The following is an 11,676-nucleotide window of genomic DNA, read 5'->3' on the forward strand; positions in this document are numbered from 1 at the left end:
TTACCACAGACTGACGCTATTGCCTAAATGTCATTCCTAAAAAAAAAAGCATTATATGTATGTCACTCTGTGGAAGGAGTCTCCTTAACTACGGACGTAGACAAGAAAAAGGGGGGGGGGACTTCAATCCCCTCCCAAAATTTTAAATTTTTTTTTGCCTATATGGACACGCAAATATACGAACGCACGCATGAACAACGTGTGTGCCCTCACTGGCACTCACGATGTTCGGGCTCCGACTGGACTGCTGTACATGGAGGGCCGCCTGGCGCTGGCCCGGAATATTCTTTGAAGGACCAATAAAGAGGCTTTGACTTCTTTACTTATTTTACACCCCCACCCAAACAATTGGTTGATTCGCATGTGAGGTTTGACGTCCCTAAACCACCATATAATTATGAGAGACGCTTTAGTGGAGAGATCCGGAAATTTTGACCACCTGTGTTCCTTCAACGTGCACCCGGATCTGGGCACACGAACCTCAAGCAATTTCGCCTCATCGAAAAGGCAACCACCACGGCCTGGGGTTCGATCCCGCGACCTGCGGGTCAGGCGCTAATTTCATGCATTCATTGTGTTTGAGCAGCATGCTTTATCTGTCAAACTGTGACGGTTGCTAGTTCGCACTCGTCATGTGTTCTTTTCGTGTGACCTTTCGCTTGAGGGGTGAACTGCAAGTTTCGAGTTGCCATCCGTTCTTCGAGTGACACTACAATTAATTGTGATAAAGCTAATTCTTTTGTCTTTATGGCAAACCAATGCAAAATATACGTTCAACAAGCTCTATGAGGACACGTTTACCTTTGGTGCTTTACGGGTCCCTATGAGAGGGAAATTCGTTAAGTTTTTTGCATTGTTCTTAACGGCAATCATTGCAAGTCTAATTGACGTCAAACTCGCATCACGCACCGAGCAAGTGTTCATCAGTGCTATTTTAATGAACTTGTATGACTAAACTACGCAGTCTCAAGACAGCAATTAACCAAGTGTATTTAAGTCTGGACAATAGTGAAACCATGCGTTAAAAGTTAATAATATATTTCTTTCCTCAGTTAATCACATCGATCTTCCTGGTGTGCCGCACATCTGTACGTTTTTATTTTTTATATGCTACACTGAGCTTTTATGGAGCTATGTGGAAAACTTGCATCATATTTGGCGGGCTAACTTACGTATTTCAAAGTAACTCAGAACAAAGAGCCATCTGAAGCTCTGTTTGAATGAAATGAAACGTCTAAAAATGATCAATGAAAACCATTTATAGATCTCGCCTCAGCGTGCATAAATTCACAGGTATTTTTGCCACAGCACAGCCAGCCGAACGAGAAAACTTGGGCAACTTTCAGCATTACAATGTCGACCATGAAGTTCGCATTCATCTTAATGCTTGCATTAACAGCCATGGTAGTGTAAGTAACCCTTTCGTTGCTTCCAGCAATACTAAGTTGAGCATTCACTTGTGGTCATACTATCTGCTCAGTACAATCGTTGGCTCGGGTACGCTGATTTCCAATTCAGGTCTTCTGCAAATGAGTGCTGCAAATGAGTGCTGCAAATGAGTGAAAATGGAAAGCACAAGGGAATTAGGTCGAAACTATTGGTAATAAAAATTAAGACAACTGCTAAGCTGTGTTTCTTCTCTTCCCAAGTACGTTTAGACCGTTGAAAAAACGTCTCCAAGATATATATATATATATATATATATATATATATATATATATATATATATATATATATATATATATATATATATATTGTGACGAGGTTTATTAGTCGATAACGACAACGGCAAGACAGCGTGAAGAACCGTAACCGTCCAGCAGAGATCAGCACAGCAGCGAGCCGAAGCACGAGCCGAGAGAGCCGGGCGTTGGCGATGCTGCTCGCCGCAGCACATCTTCTTCTTCACAATCACCCCCGCTGAAAAAGGAGCCATCCTGGCGACTTAAGAAGTTTCAGGCAGAGGCTCATGGTATGGTTTCACTCGGGAAACATGGACGATGTCACGTGCGCGCCGGCGCATGTCGTCCGATCTGGAAACTGGCTCAATTAGGAAATTGACTGGAGAGGTTTTCTCCAAAACGGTGTAAGGTCCCTCGTACCGGGGGACAAGTTTCGAGGAGAGTCCCGGTGTTTGGTGTGGAATTGCGAGCCACACAAGAGACCCTGGGGCATAGCTGGGATCTAAAAGGGCGGTGTTAAGGTGTTCTTTCTGGCGTTGCTGCTCTTTTGAGGTGAACGCACGGGCGAGCTGGCGGCACTCTTCGGCATGTCGAGAAGCATCGAAGACAGTGGGCACTCGAGGCATCAGGATGAAAGGGTAGTAGGGTGTCGATTGTATGGGAAGGCTCGCGTCCATAGAGAAGAAAGAAAGGTGAGATTCCCGTGGTGGTTTGAACTGCGGTGTTATATGCGAATGTGACGTATGGGAGAACACGGTCCCAGTTGCTATGATCAGATGCCACGTACATTGAGAGCATATCACCCAGCGTGCGGTTGAACTGTTCCGTTAGCCCGTTAGTCTGCGGGTGGTATGCTGTCGTTTTCCGATGAATGACGTGGCATTCCGAAAGCAGAGTTTCGACGACCTCGGAGAAGAAAGCGCGGCCTCTGTCACTAAGGAGCTCTCGAGGTGGACCATGTCGAAGGATAAAGCGACGTAAAATGAAAGAGGCGACATCCTGAGCAGTAGCGCTCGGCAAAGTGGCTGTTTCGGCGTAGCGTGTCAGGTGGTCAACTGCCACTATAATCCACCAATTACCATTTGATGTCAATGGAAGGGGGCCGTAGAGGTCTTTGCCGACGCGATCAAATGGCTTGGCTGGGCATGGAAGTGGCTGCAATGCACCAGTAGCACGTGGCAGTGTTGGTTTGCGTCGCTGGCAGTCAGGACAGCACTGCACGAATTTGCGTACAAAATTGTACATGCCGCGCCAGTAATAGCGATGGCGAAAGCGTTCATATGTTTTGAACACTCCGGCGTGGTCGCATTGCGGATCGTCGTGAAGAGAGGCGCATACTTGCGATCGTAAAGTGCGTGGAATGACCAGCAGCCACCGGCGACCATCGGGAGCGTAGTTGCGTCGATGAAGGAGTTGATCGCGGATGGCGAAATGGAAAGCTTGACGTCGGAGGGATCGAGATACTAGAAGGTTGGGCGTGCCAGATAGATATTCGATGAGAGATGCGATCCACGGGTCATGACGTTGTTCGGTGGCAATCGAGTCGAGATTTAGCGATGACAAGGTCTCGAGGCGAGTGTTTCCGCACGTTGGATCTAGGGATAAAGGTGAGCGGGACAGGTATCAGCGTCAGAGTGTTTGCGTCCGCAGCGGTATACGGCGCGAATGTCGTACTCCTGGATGCGGAGTGCCCATCGCGCAAGGCGGCCAGAAGGGCCTTTCAAAGCGGAGAGCCAGCAAAGCGCGTGGTGATCAGTTACTAGATCGAACGGGCGGCCGTATAAGCATGGCCGAATTTCCAAGCGCCACACCACAGCCAAACACTCTTTTTCTGTCACGCTGTAATTAGTTTCGGCTTTCGTCAGAGTGCGGCTAGCGTAGGCTACAACGTATTCTGAATAGCCGGGCTTTCGTTGAGCGAGGACAGCGCCCAGCCCGACGCCGCTGGCGTCGTTGTGCACTTCGGTAGGAGCCGTCGGGTCGAAGTGGCGAAGAATAGGTGGGGAGGTGAGCAGACGGCGTAGAGTAGTGAAGGCAACGTCACATGCAGGGGACCAGGAGGAGAGGTCACGTCACCGCGAAGAATATGGGTTAATGGTGACATGATAGATGCAAAATTGCGAACAAAGCGCCGGAAATACGAGCATAGGCCTACAAAACTGCGAAGTTCTTTCATGGTCGTCGGCTTGGGAAATTCTGCGACTGCTCGAAGTTTCGCCGGGTCAGGTAATACGCCGTGTTTGAACATGATGTGGCCTAGTATGACGAGCTCGCGTGCAGCGAAGCGGCATTTTTTCAGGTTAAGCTGCAGGCCAGCGTTGGTCAGGCAAGTCAAAACGTGCCTGAGGCGAAGGAGGTGCGTAGGAAAATCATGGGAGAAAACCACGACATCGTCAAGGTAACAGAGGCACATATTCCACTTGAGGACACGTAGCGTATTATCCATAAGACGTTCAAACGTGGCAGGCACGTTACAAAGCCCAAAGGGCATGACGTTAAACTCGTATAGTCCGTCTGGTGTAATAAATGCCGTTTTTTGGCGATCAGCTTCAGCCATTGGACTTGCCAATCGCCAGACCGCAAATCTAGCGACGAGAAAAATTCCGCTTAGTGAAGGGTGTCGATGGCGTCATCAATGCGCGGCAAAGGATAGACGTCCTTGCAGGTTATCTTGTTCAAACGACGATAGTCTACGCAAAATCGGATAGATCCGTCTTTCTTACGCACGAGGACGACAGGAGACGCCCAGGGACTGTGAGATGGTCGAATGACGTCTCTACGAAGCATATCTTCGACTTGATCGTTGATGACGCGGCGCTCTTCAGCGGAGACACGGTATAGTCTTTGACGCAGTGGCTGGTGTAGGCCGGTGTCAACATGGTGTTTGACTTGTGACGTGCGGCCCAGTTGAGGCTGCGACACATCGAAAGAACTCCTGAAATCTTGCAGAAGATCTAGCAGGTCGGCATGTTCGGTGAGATTGAGAGTGTCGGCAATGGTGATAGAAAACGTATCCTTGGACGACTCCTCGAGTGCCGACAGTGATTTTGGGTGGTCACAGTAGTCATTCGGGACATCAACCAAAACCGAAGGGTCGAGATCCTGCACGTGGCCGAGACATTCCCTCGCAAGCAAAGTGACAGGTGTGGAAAGCGGATTGCTTACGAACATATTGCTTCTTCCGGCGGCAAGGTCAATTGTTGCGAAAGGCAGCGGCAGAGCTCGACGACTCTTGAAGATATCGGAAGGCATAAAAAGGCATGTAGCGTCAGTGTAGGCGTTGCATGAAACGGGAACAAGGGCAAAAATTTCCAGGTGGAATATCGGTATCTTCATGAACGAGCAACTTCGCCGGCTGATGAAGAGCGTCAAGTAATGGGACATCACACAAGGGTGAAAACTCAACTTCGGCGCGAGCGCAGTCGATGACGGCAATATGGCGGATAGGAAGTCCCACCCGAGGATGACGTCATGCGAACAGACAGCAAAAACAATAAATTCCACGATGTAATGATTGCCTTCCATGGACACTCTTGCAGTGCAGGCTGCGAGAGGCGTTACTTGCTGTGCGCTTGCGGTGTGGAGTGACAGTCCCGAAAGCGGCGTCGTGACTTTGCGCAATAAACGGCAGAGATAAGCGGCAATAACAGAAACAGGTGCGCCGGTGTCCACTAGGGCGAAAGTACAATAACCTTCAACAGTTACTGCGACCACGTTAGCAGGAGAGGGGCGAGGGCTTAGACAGGTTGAAAACTGCGCAGCTCTTGCCTCTTGAACTGCGGTGCTTAGTTTTCTTGTTCGGAAGGTCCGCGCCGGCGACGCATGGGGGACGGCGATCACCGACGAGGAGACGGTGCGCGCTGCGGCTGGAAGTCAAGGTGGTCAGTAGGGGCATAGCGAGGTGACGAGACCAGCCCGTATTGGTCGAAGGGTTGGCTGCCGGGTTGCGACGACCGGGCATAGTTGCCGAACGTCTGAGGTCGGCGGCGGCAGTAGCGGGCAACGTGTCCGGGAGTGAAGCAGGCGTAGCGAATTGGTCGGTTATCGGGAGTCCTCCATGGATTGGCGACTGGTGGTGCCGCCCAAGGTGTAGTATAAGCAACCGGGTGTGCACGCTGTGAGCGCGTGGTGTAGGGCGGTTGCGGAAGCCTACGCACAGCGTCTGCAAATGTGAGCGGGGCGGCTACGGGCTGCATCTCCTGCGAACAGGCGACAAGAGGAGCCACAGGCTGCGCTGCATACGTTAGGGGTGCGGCCACAGGCTGAATCGCTGGCGGATAGGCAACAGGGGCACCTACCGGCTGTGCGACACGCGGGCAGTGGACACGGCTTGATAGAGGCGGCTCGTAGTGCGCAACGGGAACAGCTTGTGCAACCTTTTCCGATATAGCAGTGCGAAGCGGGGCGGGTAGACGGGTGGTGGTCTCGTGAGAAAAAGGCACTAGAGAAAGTTGGCGGGCGACTTCCTCACGGATGAAGGCACGGACTTGCTGAAGCAATGGTGAATTGTCAGGCATGGTGTCGAAACTGGACAGCGACTCACCACCACGCTGAGGTTGTCGAGTCAGAGAGCGTTGCTTCTTCAACTCGTCGTAGCTCTGACATAAGCTGACGACTTCAGAAACTGTGCTCGGATTTCTAGCCAAGAGCGTTTGAAATGCGCCATCGTCGATGCCCTTCAGGATGTGTTTGACTTTGTCCGACTCGGGCATGGTGTCATTCGCGCGTCGACAAAGGTCGACGACATCCTCAATATAGCTGGTGAAATTTTCGCCAGTCCTGCTGAGAGCGGACGCGCAAGCGCTGTTTTGCCCGCTGCTTGCGGACAGCCGGCCGACCAAACACTTCAGCACATGACGTCTTGAAGACGCTCCATGTGGGGATGTTGTGTTTGTGGTTGTTAAACCACAATTCTGCGACGCCGGTGAGATAAAATATGACATGGCCGAGCTTGTCGGCTTCATCCCATTTGTTATTGGCGCTCACCAGCTCGTAGTGCTCAAGCCAGTCTTCCACGTCGGTCCCATCCGCACCGCTGAAGACCTTCGGGTCCCGTAGCCTAGGATGGCCGGGGCAGTTGAACTGGGGCGACGATGCCGATGGGTTGGCGTTGTCAGTCATGACGGGCGGTAGCGTGCGGCTTCGCAATTCCAGGGTGTAGCGACGGGGATGAAACAGCACTCTCCACCAAATGTGACGAGGTTTATTAGTCGATAACGACAACGGCAAGACAGCGTGAAGAACCATCCAGCAGAGATCAGCACAGCAGCGAGGCGAGCCGAAGCACTAGCCGAGAGAGCCGGGCGTTGGCGATGATCCTCGCCGAGCGCACATCTTCTTCTTCACTATATATATATATATATATATATATATATATATATATATATATATATATATATATATATATAACTAGAAGAACAGCCATCGCAAAACTCTGCAAACTTTGCGGGGTTCTGCGATTTTATCTGTCAAGCTGTGACGGTCGCTAGTTCGCCCTCGTCATGTGTTCTTTTCGTGTGACCTCTCGCTTGAGGGGTGAACTGCAAGTTTCGAGCGCCTTTTGAGGGAAACTTTCAGGCCATCTATGTAGGGAATAAAGAGTGGTCACCTGCAGTACTCTTTCGCTGAACTACAATCAATGTTTTACCGGTATCTCTGTATTTCTGCCACCCGTAGAATCTCGCACTCGGGAAATCCATGCGGATCCACTCGGTAATAAACATGGCTGCAGCTACTATCCCCAAAACATCGACTTTTGCAGTCGGCAAGAAATAGTTGCTAAGATTGTGCCCTCAAAATTATTTGTATTTTCTTGAACTACTTAACTAATTCAGTGTTGACTGACCAACCAGATATGCGATGCAGGGAAAGATCATAGTACTTTCTCATTTTCTTGCAGGACAGTCTCAAGTAGACACAAAGGACCCCGTGGCCTATTTGGAAATCTTTATTGTGACAGACGGGTATGCACCAGTTTTGCAGTCGTTAACGCATTTTCAATATGTGCATGGTTACCGGCAGTGCTTCCAACCTTTCATGGCTTTTTTTTAGTTTCAAGTGCAGTACAAGACCACTGTATTCTTTAGTTGATAGCTGCACACTTCCACTAGCATAGCGTTTAACTCTGTAACGTGTGAGATATGCCAGTAATGAGCCGAGAGATCGAGCCTAGTGGCCACCTGGCAGCTACAGGCTAAACGAAGGTAGTGTGCATAGCTCCTTGCGTTGTCTACTAGTCGCGACGTCTTCATATATGCACGCGCACGTCATACACTTCCTCTATAGGCGCTTTCTACCGCTCAGTTGGCCCTGTCTTTTGCACTTCTGCGTAGGCATACCGCGTATGGTTCAATTTTATTTGATTTCAATACAGTTTATACCCAACCAAGTCGGCATAATCAACAAGTGCATGGCCTAAACATGTGCGCAACCTAAATTGACAAACTTTCTTTTTCCTAATATAAAGAAATCACAGGTGGCAAATACCTAACAAGATTTTTATAGAGACGTAAATCAATATGATTAACTCAGTAATAAACACAGGGACCACGCGTTTTAGCTTAGTTGGATAGCCATCCCGGCGGAGTGCTTGGTGGTCATCATCTTTGAGCAGGTATTGCCCAGAAGAAGGTTGTGGACACACCTACAGCAGAAGCTTATTGCAAACTGGCTTGCGGCACCACTCGCCCGCCTCTGAAGATGTTTTACTGCGCTCTCAGCTTTACCCACTATCAGCCATACTATAATCAATGTGCTCATTTCACCTGTTAGTTCTACTAGCAGAGAGACAAACTATTGTACACATTTGCATATATTTTCTGTCTTTTTTGGCCATAGTTAGATTGAGCACGCTAATGTGACGGTTATAGGTTTATATTTTAGTAACTGCTTGAAAAGTATGCAGAAAACATTCATTTTTGTGTATTTATATGACCACGTGCTATGCTCTCTATATGAGATTTTGAGTCTTGTAACAAAATAGATCTTCACTGTCGTAGTGACTGATGTGTGTTGTAAATAAATTGTTACTGGAACGTTATTAACTACGGAAATGTTTCTACCATTCTAGCCTTGCAAAGAAGGAGACAATGCCGATGCGACTATCCTACATGCGAATGTGTGCGGAGAGGTGGTGGCTACTACTGCAGCTCTTTAATTTGGTACTAATATCCTTAATAAAATCTAGCACAAGACGCTTCTGCCTTGTAAAATAATAAAAAAGAACTGTAAAGAGGAATACCTTCTATTCACGACAACAATAGTAGGGCACGCTACGTGCAACGATCAATTCTTTTTCATTAACGCATAGGCATAATGCCACAAAATCATGTCACATGCTCAAGATGCTTTATAAATGCACCTCTTGTATCTCCACTTTTCTTCACGGTGATCTTAGTTGCCTTCTAGGATTGGCAAAGGGAAGTAATGCACTATGAACATGGCCTCCTGCAACACGTCTTTGCTATGCATCAATCATATTAAGCGCATTCTTAATAGAGAAGTGCAATTTTTTCGAACGAACTAACACACCGCAAGGTTGCGACCTCCACGAAAACTTCCGACAAAAGGAAACACCGCTTAAGAAGAAGGTGAAGGAAACAGAGAACGACTTGTGGAAAATTGGAATGCTTGCGAAATAATCACTGGAGATCTACCAAACTTTCAAGCAGAAACTTGCAAAAAGAAAAGATCTACGATAATTCTCGGAGTAGTTCTCTGCTGTTCAAGGCCACAATGGGATTATTGCGGACCAAGACGTATCGAGCCAAATACGAAGATACAGGCACGTTATGTAGTGCGTGGAGAGGAGGAGGACATAGCTGAATATTTTATAATGTTCTGTAAAGGGCTCCACCCTATAGTCGAAGATATTGGCGGCAAATTTTCCAAAGCATTGGGGTTTAGGGACAGTGAAGGCAAAATACACTTTAAACGGGTAAAAATATCCAGGAGGAGGCTAATTGATGGTGGCTACAATCGAGGCACGAGTGAAAGGCAATCCTTAAACACACAGTGATAGTACTTAACTTTATGGCTAGGTGGCGTGAGCCACCACGCGATCTAAAGGGCACAGCCGAATACATACATACATACATACATACATACATACATACATACATACATACATACATACATTCATACATACATACATTCATACATACATACATTCATACATACATTCATACATACATACATACATACATACATACATACATACATACATACATACATACATACATACATACATACATACATACATACATACATACATACATACATACATACGTCCGCCCGTCCGTCCGTCCGTCCGTCCGTCCGTCCGTCCGTCTGTTCGTCCATCCATCCATCCATCCGTACCACTCACAGCATTCATCCAGATAAAAAACATATGAGGATGCTTGAGGTTAGCCTTCCAGCGTAAGTGTCCATAGTGTAATCAAGCCACGTACGCATGCTTTCTGGATTGGTAACCTGCACTAGCTCTCGGTGCATGCCTCAGCCGTGCCGCATGACTCTGAGTGTCACATTGGCCGTTTAAAATTGTCATCGAAGATTTATTGCAAGCACACTTTTCTAGAGCCCACAACGCCGTAAGTATTTTTTTCGCGAATCAGCGAAGGGTCCACTTTGTGTCCGTAGGGCAATAGGAGACCTACGCAGCTGTTGACTTAGTTGATCGTTCTGCCACTGCTGCTGCTGAATAAATATGCCTGAGTGCTTTGTGAGGGGCTAAGCCTTTAAAGGGACATTAATGGCAAACATCAAGTCGATGCTGATTGCTGAAATAGATGTCCAGAAACTTGGCAGTGCTACTTTTGTACAAGGAAGTCCTTATTTTGAAATAAAATAACGTTTTTGTGGTCTGCATCACGTTAGCACACTTGAAATACCCGGCGTCAAAGTGGCCGTCTCACGTCACTGTCACCCCGCACAGGGTTGCCCAGCTTGACTGCGTGGCCGCCGACCCGCCAACACTACTAGCAGCAGAGCGAAAGTAGCGGGAGCCACAACAGCTACAACGGCCATTGAAGAATTTTTGAATCTGGCCACCAATATCGTAATCGTGCTTGGTTCGACTGGGCTACACTAGGTAGCACGACCTGTCTTGTTTAACCAGGCGAAATTTAACTTTGGATCACTCGCCTCATTCCTTATAGTAACAGCCAGCGGTTCTTTGTTTGTTTTTAATCAATCAGAAATGAACAACCATCGTTTTGTTTCGTCTCTTGATGCACGTCGAGTTCTTAATTTAGCACAGATAGTTCTATTACTAATGAATAATTGTGAGGTGTAAGTTTGCACGTCATCGGGATCATTTCTCTTGCAATTACTGTAATTTCTCGGTAACTGCTTCTGATAATATTGTTTTAAAAGACATTGTTGTACATTGAGCTTTCACTCTGACATGAAGTGTTATTTGACTTCAGTGTCGCTTTGAAACACGCACTCATTTCTCAGTGTACGTTTTTTATTCCTGGCGCGTTTTTACGCTTCTGTCCTGCTATATGATGAGGCGTAAAGCAGACTACTTCCACTACATGGCATTTATATATTTGGTTTTTTTACAAAACAGTTCCAATAAATGTCGTGGCTTTGTTGTCGAACATGTACTTTCTATGCACCTGGATTCAACCCTTACAGAGACCTGGAAGTGTTTATCATTTATTCTATCTGCGTCCTACTTTATTTTTCTCGTGGACAAGATGATGATTTACCGACCACAACCACGACTGCCCACGCCGACAAGGACGCCGACAACGACGCAACACCAACGCCAACACCGATGCTGACACCAATGACGACACCGATATTTCTGCGAAACGAGCTCTTTAATATAGCGCTAACAGCCGTAGCGTTGTGACATTTGCACAATTCCTGTAGTACATACAGGCTGAGGAATTCTTCGGCGTAGCGGCCGGAGTCTGTTGACTGGCCCTTTAACCCTATCGTGTTAAAATAGCTCAACGACGCTTGCCTCCTGATCTGTCTGAGA

General features: G+C 47.7%; 1 long non-coding RNA gene across 1 annotated transcript; it reads left to right on the forward strand.

Moving 5' to 3' along the window:
- The first annotated feature begins 1,303 nt into the window (after positions 1-1,303).
- Positions 1,304-8,879, forward strand: LOC119184748 (uncharacterized). The gene is made up of 3 exons (XR_012892419.1): positions 1,304-1,409; positions 7,582-7,645; positions 8,752-8,879. It is a non-coding gene; the product is annotated as an uncharacterized LOC119184748 (long non-coding RNA).
- The last annotated feature ends 2,797 nt before the right edge of the window (positions 8,880-11,676 follow it).

This window comes from Rhipicephalus microplus, unplaced genomic scaffold (genome assembly GCF_043290135.1).
Source record: "Rhipicephalus microplus isolate Deutch F79 unplaced genomic scaffold, USDA_Rmic scaffold_450, whole genome shotgun sequence".
Lineage (NCBI taxonomy): Eukaryota > Metazoa > Arthropoda > Arachnida > Ixodida > Ixodidae > Rhipicephalus > Rhipicephalus microplus.